Raw genomic sequence first — 7,571 nt, forward strand, 5'->3', positions numbered from 1 at the left:
CAGGAATTGTTTGAGTTCATTATTTTTTGTGTAAGATTCTCTTGGTGATATTTTGGAAGTGATACAGTTATTACATGATGTTTGAGATGTTTTGTTGAGTTCAGTGCTTGTCCACTTTTGAACTGCTTCTGCTGGCTACTTATCCAAAAGAAATTGTAGACTTCAAAAAATATTGGTTAATTCACATTGATGGACATTGCTGTATCAGAGGACAAAATAATTTGCTTTAAAAAAAATGTTCCATGAATAACAAATATTTGATAGTTGTATTCTGAACTTAAAAATAAATTTTGTGGTCAAGCCTGGACTATTGTGTGCAGTTGGCGTGCCCACCATGCCATTACAAGTTTACAACTCCCCCTCTTCTGTTGATATTTAATAATACCCCTGTTGACGTGAGCACCAGTTTGCTTCGTATTTAATTTTAGAAATCTATTTCTGGATGATGGCACAATGAACAAATCTTGTTGGGGTTTCAACTTCCATCCTTTTGAAGATGAAGGGAACGTGCTGCATTTGAATATAATAGGAAGGAGCAACGCAATAAAAAGAGAGGGGCAAGTCCATCGGGTTAGGTCAATTTTTGTGACATACCAAATCCAACAAACTCAAACTATGTAATATCCTCCATTGATTACTTCAGCAAAAAATGGTGTCCTACAAAGGTTTGATCTTCGCTGTGAAATAGTATAGTTTATAACTGTTACATGGACATCTTGTATTTTTAACCTAACCCGATGGAATTTCCCCGAGATATAGAAGGCAAGTTAAAGAAAAAGGTGTAAGAGGCAATATTGTGATGGGGGGGGGGTAGTGTATGTGGATGTTTTTATGAGCATGTCTAGCTGATGGTATTTTTTTTTCTTTTTTAATTCAAAGACAGTGTAGTATCTTGGTGGAGGGCGCCAAGAAATGAATTTGAATAAACTTCATGCAGAGCAAAATAAGCATAACACTTGCAGTTCAAAAATATATATACATCAATTATCAAGTAAGGTGAAGTTGCACTAATAGTTTCTCGAAACATTCACGACACCGGCGGTTTTCAAATAACGGAATCGATTTCCCCCACTCGCCACTACTGTAATTAATAATGTGAAATTACTTTTTTACTTTTCGCCATTGTGAAAATAAAAGTAGATTCCTCCATGAACGTGATGGAAGTGCCATTGTGATCCTATCAAGAGCCCCGCTGTCCAATCTACCAAAACTCGACTATGATTATATAATTTTTATTTAAAAAAATACAAAGCAATGATCGTGTGTATTAGTACCAAAAATGGCTCTCTCATTAATTTGAATATCGCCCGTGTTGTGCATTTAGTGTTTCTTCATCAGATTTTGAGGAAATTTGTTATATTTGTTTATTTATTCAAATCCACTTTTTGTTAGGGTTCACCTGACCTTGAATGACAACTCCATGGGCAACATAGCTGCCTAGGTTCATATAGTATGTAGTAGGGGATGGGAGAGAGATCTGGGGGGTGTTTCATGAAAGGACTTGTCGGACGTTTTATCTGACAAGTCCAATTTTATCCGACAGTTACTATAGTAACAGTGCCTCTCAGCCAATCAAAATCACGGAAAGATGTCAGATCTGACAACTTGTCAGACAAACATGTTGATGAAACGGTCCCCAGTACTGGGAATATTTCTTTCTTGTTGGGTGTTTCATAAAGCTGTACGCAGTTAATCCTAAATAGCATGGGCAGAAATCTCGGGGGGGGGGTCGTGTGTCCCCTCTACTCAAAATAGTAGAGGGACACAATATCAAATGTCCCCCCCCCCCCCCTGTTGATGCTAAGTAATACATCATTCAAAATCGAAATAAAACATGTATATTAGGACGATATGACCTTCTGGGATAATAACCTTTCTTTTTTTTTGGCTTGTCAAATTTTCCAGCCCCTTGTCCCCCCTACCTTTTGGGAGAGATTTCCGCCCCTGTGATCTAGGCCGTCGATCGCGACGAAAATTGGCATGCGCGTTACCCATGGCATAATCTACAAAACTAAGATCAGATTTTACGAAAAATCTCATTGCTAACTGAAAACGCTAATTTATGTATATAGGCAAAACTGCTCTAATTAACTGAATAATGCCCCCAAAATGCCAATTTTTGGTTTTCAGAATCTGATCAAATGTGCTTTACGAAAATTTCAACATTACATATTTTTTCTTATATATTTATTGTTTTCTTGACTAGTTATGTATTTCTTTGTTCTGTTTTTTTTTCAATGGAAATGACTAAGATGAAATTAATGTATTTTAATTAGTAAAAGGAAAATAATGGTACATTAATGAATTTCTTGCAAAAAAAACACATTTGCATTGGATTTGTACACGAATTCACGTTTTTGAACAATTTGGGGTCTGCATGCACTTACAAAATATTGCGTAATGATATCAGAACCGCGTACCCGGGGTCATAATTTTGGTCTAAAAAATGCGAGAGCGAGAGACTTGAAAGTAAAAAGTCAGCGAGCCACGTACGCGGTCAAAAAAAAATGCGCGACTGATTTATCGCGAAAAATATCGGGGGGGGGGGCTGAGTCAGTCCCCAGTCCTAGAGCGACCGGTAATCCTTGCTTGTGGTAAATGGTAAACACCAAAATTGGCGATTGTTTAGCGCTTAAAGGTTTTCCATTCGTTCTTAAATTACGAGCAGCCTTATGAAACACACCTGCTGCTTCTTTAGCTCAGGGTTTGTAATTTACAAGGGCTATTTTGAATATTCAAAGACTAAAACACACTTAGTCCTTAGAACCCGGCTTAGAAATTATCACTATACACCTCGCAATAAATGACAGTCTGATTTTGGACCAAAGATTGTTTTTTTTTTTGAGGGGGCGGGGTGGCTTTGGTTTTCTTTGCCGGTGATTAATGCCATTTGTCTTGTCTTTCACTAGGTAGATAAGCTGTCCTTCAATTTTTCTATTCCTGTTTATGCCATCGAGCAGGGGCATTGATCCATGTTTCAGATTGGAGCAAAAATGAAAGTGCGCCGAAAATCAACAATTTTGGATATGTACTGGTATTTTCATTGCCAAGGTTAATGGTTTTATGTTGCTTTACAATACTTTTATTTAACCCATTTGCAATTTTAATATTATGAATATTTCAAGTAGCTCATCTCATAATTTGTTTACAAATTCAAAGGAAATTGACGTCCGTCTTGGAATTCATAAAAAAAATCTGAATCAAGGGCATAATCCCATTATCGAAAGCTGGATCTGCCCCTAGCTGTTATTAGGTAAAATAATACATAGCTAGAAAGCCGAAAATGTGTTGTGTCCCTCAGACTCAAGTTCAGAGTGACGCCTATGCATGAATACCACAGTACATGTAATACATGTATTCAAGTTTATGTAACGGGCAGTGGCTTGATTTTTGGGCGCATATTTCTATTAATTAATCATACGAGTAGGATTAATTAGAGAATTATTATATTTTTGTTTAGAAAAATAAACCGGCTTGCAGTTATGCGTGAACAAGCAGTCAAAACTGGGTGGGGACTGCGGAGCCGAAAAGGAGGAGGGAATGGTGCTTTAGCCCCCATTTTTTTTTAAACCTACCCAGAAATTGTTTGGATTTTTTTTCATTTTCACCCTCCCCCCTCCTTAAAAACGTCCCGCCATTCCTACATGGGATAATACCCTATCACACACCTTAAGTTTTAAGCACCTTTGAAACAGCTGAGGCTTTGATGTTAAGATGAGCTCTTTATTTTACCAATTTATCATGAATGGTTTGTTTTTAATCCTATCGAGCAAAACCTATTGAATTGATTAAGTTGAAATTACCGAAGCGTGTATTTATACTATTTTCGATTGGTTTTTATTGTTGGTTTTATTAAATAGCAAATTACTACGCATACATGTATTTCTGTTTTACTTGACCCCTAAGACATGTAAGATCCCTGATTTAAAAATAAACACAATTCTTGCTGTCCGGTGAATTTGCTGCCCTACAAAGAGCATATTTGATTGTAGGCTAGAAATTTGTGAATATCAGTCAATAATATTTCGACAATCTCACCGCCAAGGTCATTTTAGATCCTCCGTTATTTTCCAGTAAAATGACAAACAGAATGAAATAAAAGGGGTCATAACAAGAAATGAAAACAGAAAAATCGATGAACGATATGCTGATATCTCACAAATGAATTCCAACTCCATCTCACCCTGTTATATATCCGGTTATATATTCGACCAGCTCCATGATTCGACTATTCATAAATCCATATTAGACGCTCTCTGCGGACATGTTAGCGAATTCATTATTGCCGAGTATTTCGAGCAATAGTGAGTTGCGTGCAAGAAAAACGAATCAATATGTTCATTGGATGATTATAGAACATTGTCGTAAAGTCTACCAACTACATTAATGTACTTGAGAGAGAAACTGATACGTATCATTCCTGCTTCTCTCTATTGCTAATCCCTTATGCACTGATGACCCATTGTGCCCCTCTATCTTTCATCACGGGAACGATTCGTCAACAGTTTAGTCTGACAAGTGGTCAGATCTGACAACTTTCCATGATTCTGATTGGCTGAGAGGCACTATGGTAACTGTCGGATAAAACATGCGATAAGTCATTTCATGAAATGCTCCCCTGACCTTATATCCCCCGATCCCCTTACCCTTTCCTCTCTTCTTTTCAACACGCACACACACCCGACACACACACTGGGGTAGCATGGTCGGGGGAACGGCATGCGCTTTTCAAAAAACTTACAGGGGTCCGGTCCGAAAAATTTGTCTTAAGAATTATAAAAAGGTGATGTTTTCAACTTCGATCGACGTTAGCCCGGCCGTGCCAGGAAGCGCCTTTTTTAATTACACATTCAGTCTTCGATTTTACTATTGTAAGGACCCGGCATTGAAATGCAGATTGTATTACTGGAATGTTGTACGATGGACATGTGGAAGTTTTTCGGACCGTTCATCGTTGTTATGAACTGCATAAAAATCAAACAGCTTACATGTATATAGGCCCAGGGGCGGCAAGCGAAGTTGAAGGGGGGGGGGGCAAAGGAATAGGGCACTTTTTGTTTCGAAAAGGGCACTATCTTAATACAAAGAAAATAATGGTATAATGAGCAAAAAAAATGAGGGGGCTAGATATGACTGTCATATCACGTACAATTTATAAGCTGCGAGTCAGCAAAAATTTTGACATTTTCTTAAAAACGGAAATCCAAATTTGTGATAGATTTCGACGTAGTTTTCAGAAAATAATATCATATTTTACCCTTCTCTCTCTCCTTATCTTTCCTTTCCCTTTTCTTTTTCTTGGTCGTGAAAAATGGGGGGGGGATACCCCCAATATGTACGCCACTGCTTATCTACCCCACTCACATGACTCATGAATAAGGCACTTAGGATTATTCTTACAAATTTGTTTTTCCTTCATAAGTAGTAACATCTAAAAATAGGAGAAGATTGTTTTCTTGTTTCAAAGGGCACTCGTTAACACATAAAATGGGCCATTCTCAGGTGATAGGGGCACAAAACACGTTCGTGAGGGGCTCTTTTCTTTGGTAAAAGGGCACTGATTCGAGAAAGGCACTTGCTCACACATAAAACGGGTCCTTCTCAGGTCGAAGGGGCATAGAACACGTTCGTGAAGGGGTATTTTTATGCGGAAAAGTGCACATTTTCAGTGCTTCAAAAGGTAGGGGGCACTGTGCCCCCGGTCCCCTGGATGCCGCCCCTGTATAGGCCTACCTGAGATTAAGGTGGAGGTGGGAGTGTGTCAGGAGAGTGTCCTGAGATGTTGGTGTTGGAATGACAGCTAACTAGAGATGGGGGTATATTGACCAGTGTTTCAGCTTTTTATTTATTTGTTTGTTTATCAACTTTTAGGTATTTTTTGTTTGGGGGTCAGCAAGGTATCAAAAGCCGGTGAAAATGGGGTGGAAAGCTGAACATGCATTAATGATAAATTTCAAGGTTAATTTTACGTTTTGTACACGGTTATATCGAAATGAGTGGGGAGGGCTGAAACCTAGACCCCCCCCCCCGGTTCCGCGGTCCCTGCTTTCATTCCTTCCCATTTCTTTCCCTTAGTTCTTGGGCAGGCATACTCTCCTCTTATCCCACTTATTTCCCCTGCTCGTACACAATCATACACTTTTTGTTCAACACACACATTCTTAAGGCCCGATCACGCACACCTTCACATCACCCACACCCTCATGCACATCCCCCAGACAGACCCTACCCTCATCTTAGATCTCTCTTTCCCTCTCTCTCGTCCCTCGCAGGCATTACACATCCCAACCCTCACACTTTGACCCATACACACACCCGCGCACCCTCCCTAACTAACAAAAGCATTGCTCCAGGTACGTTTTATATCCATGATTTATTGTCTTTCATTTAGCAAAATTCATATAATCCCAAAGCAAAAGAGAATGTATTTACAAAGAAATTTAATTGTATAACAATAAGCTTAACAATATAAACAGCAATATGCAGTGTATAAAAATGTTATAATTTAGCTTTTGCAATACACAGCATGACGGTGTGTGCTAATAATTATATCGGAAGCACGTTAATTCATAAAAGGCTATATAAATCATAAAATGTTCCGCATTTTGAAAATCTGTTTCGAATTCTTCCACCAACATTAATACGGCAAGTATCTTTATCATTTCATTCAAATATGAGAGGAGTACGAACTAATTGGGCAGCCCCCGCCCCCCCCCCCCCCCCTCGCCTTTAATGACAACCATGCGAACACAATTGTCAACCCCGTAATGTGCCGTTTACAACTGATGAATGCTATTTAATTCATTTCGTTATTTTTATTAGTACATTCATTCTGTCATTTTTAATAAAAAAAACTCTGATATACTCCTAATTACTTTCCTTTGAATTTGTGAGAAGTTCCCAATATGATTATTGTTCTTCTAGTAGCCTACTAGCTCGTATTCGTCCTCGGCCCGCTATGCCCTATAGTAAGCGTAAGAATAGATGAAATCACCCCCATGTACCCTCGCAGTCGTGGTTAATTTCGAGACGCGAATTCTTGAAAATTTAAATTAAACTTTATATGACATATTATGTAACAATAATGTATCTTATTCAAGTTACATCCATTATTCATGTTATTATGTTGCTTGTCGGTTTGCATAAAACTCATAGCACCAGAGTAATAACACATTTATCAAGCATATACACGTAGATATAAAAAAAGTGAAAATACACAAATTACGGAATATCATCATACAAGCATCATCACACACCATCCTGAACTCCTTTGTAAAAAAAATGTTTATTGCATTCATATTAAAAAAGTACAAACTCCTCTTCATCTTATAATGAACTTGTTTGTTCTCTTAATGCCTGAAGCCGATCATCATTCACTAATTATACTAATTATACGCAGTGATTAACCCCTAACCAATCTTATTTTCTTTTTAATTATACAGAATTGTAACCCAGTATATAACCTACCTAGAGCATGCATAGAAAAAATATTTTCGTTTAAAACAAGGGAGAGCCCATTACTTTACAACAAGTTTATAAGATATAGTGAGAGAAAAAAAAAGAAATATGAA

This window comes from Lytechinus variegatus, chromosome 3 (genome assembly GCF_018143015.1).
Source record: "Lytechinus variegatus isolate NC3 chromosome 3, Lvar_3.0, whole genome shotgun sequence".
Lineage (NCBI taxonomy): Eukaryota > Metazoa > Echinodermata > Echinoidea > Temnopleuroida > Toxopneustidae > Lytechinus > Lytechinus variegatus.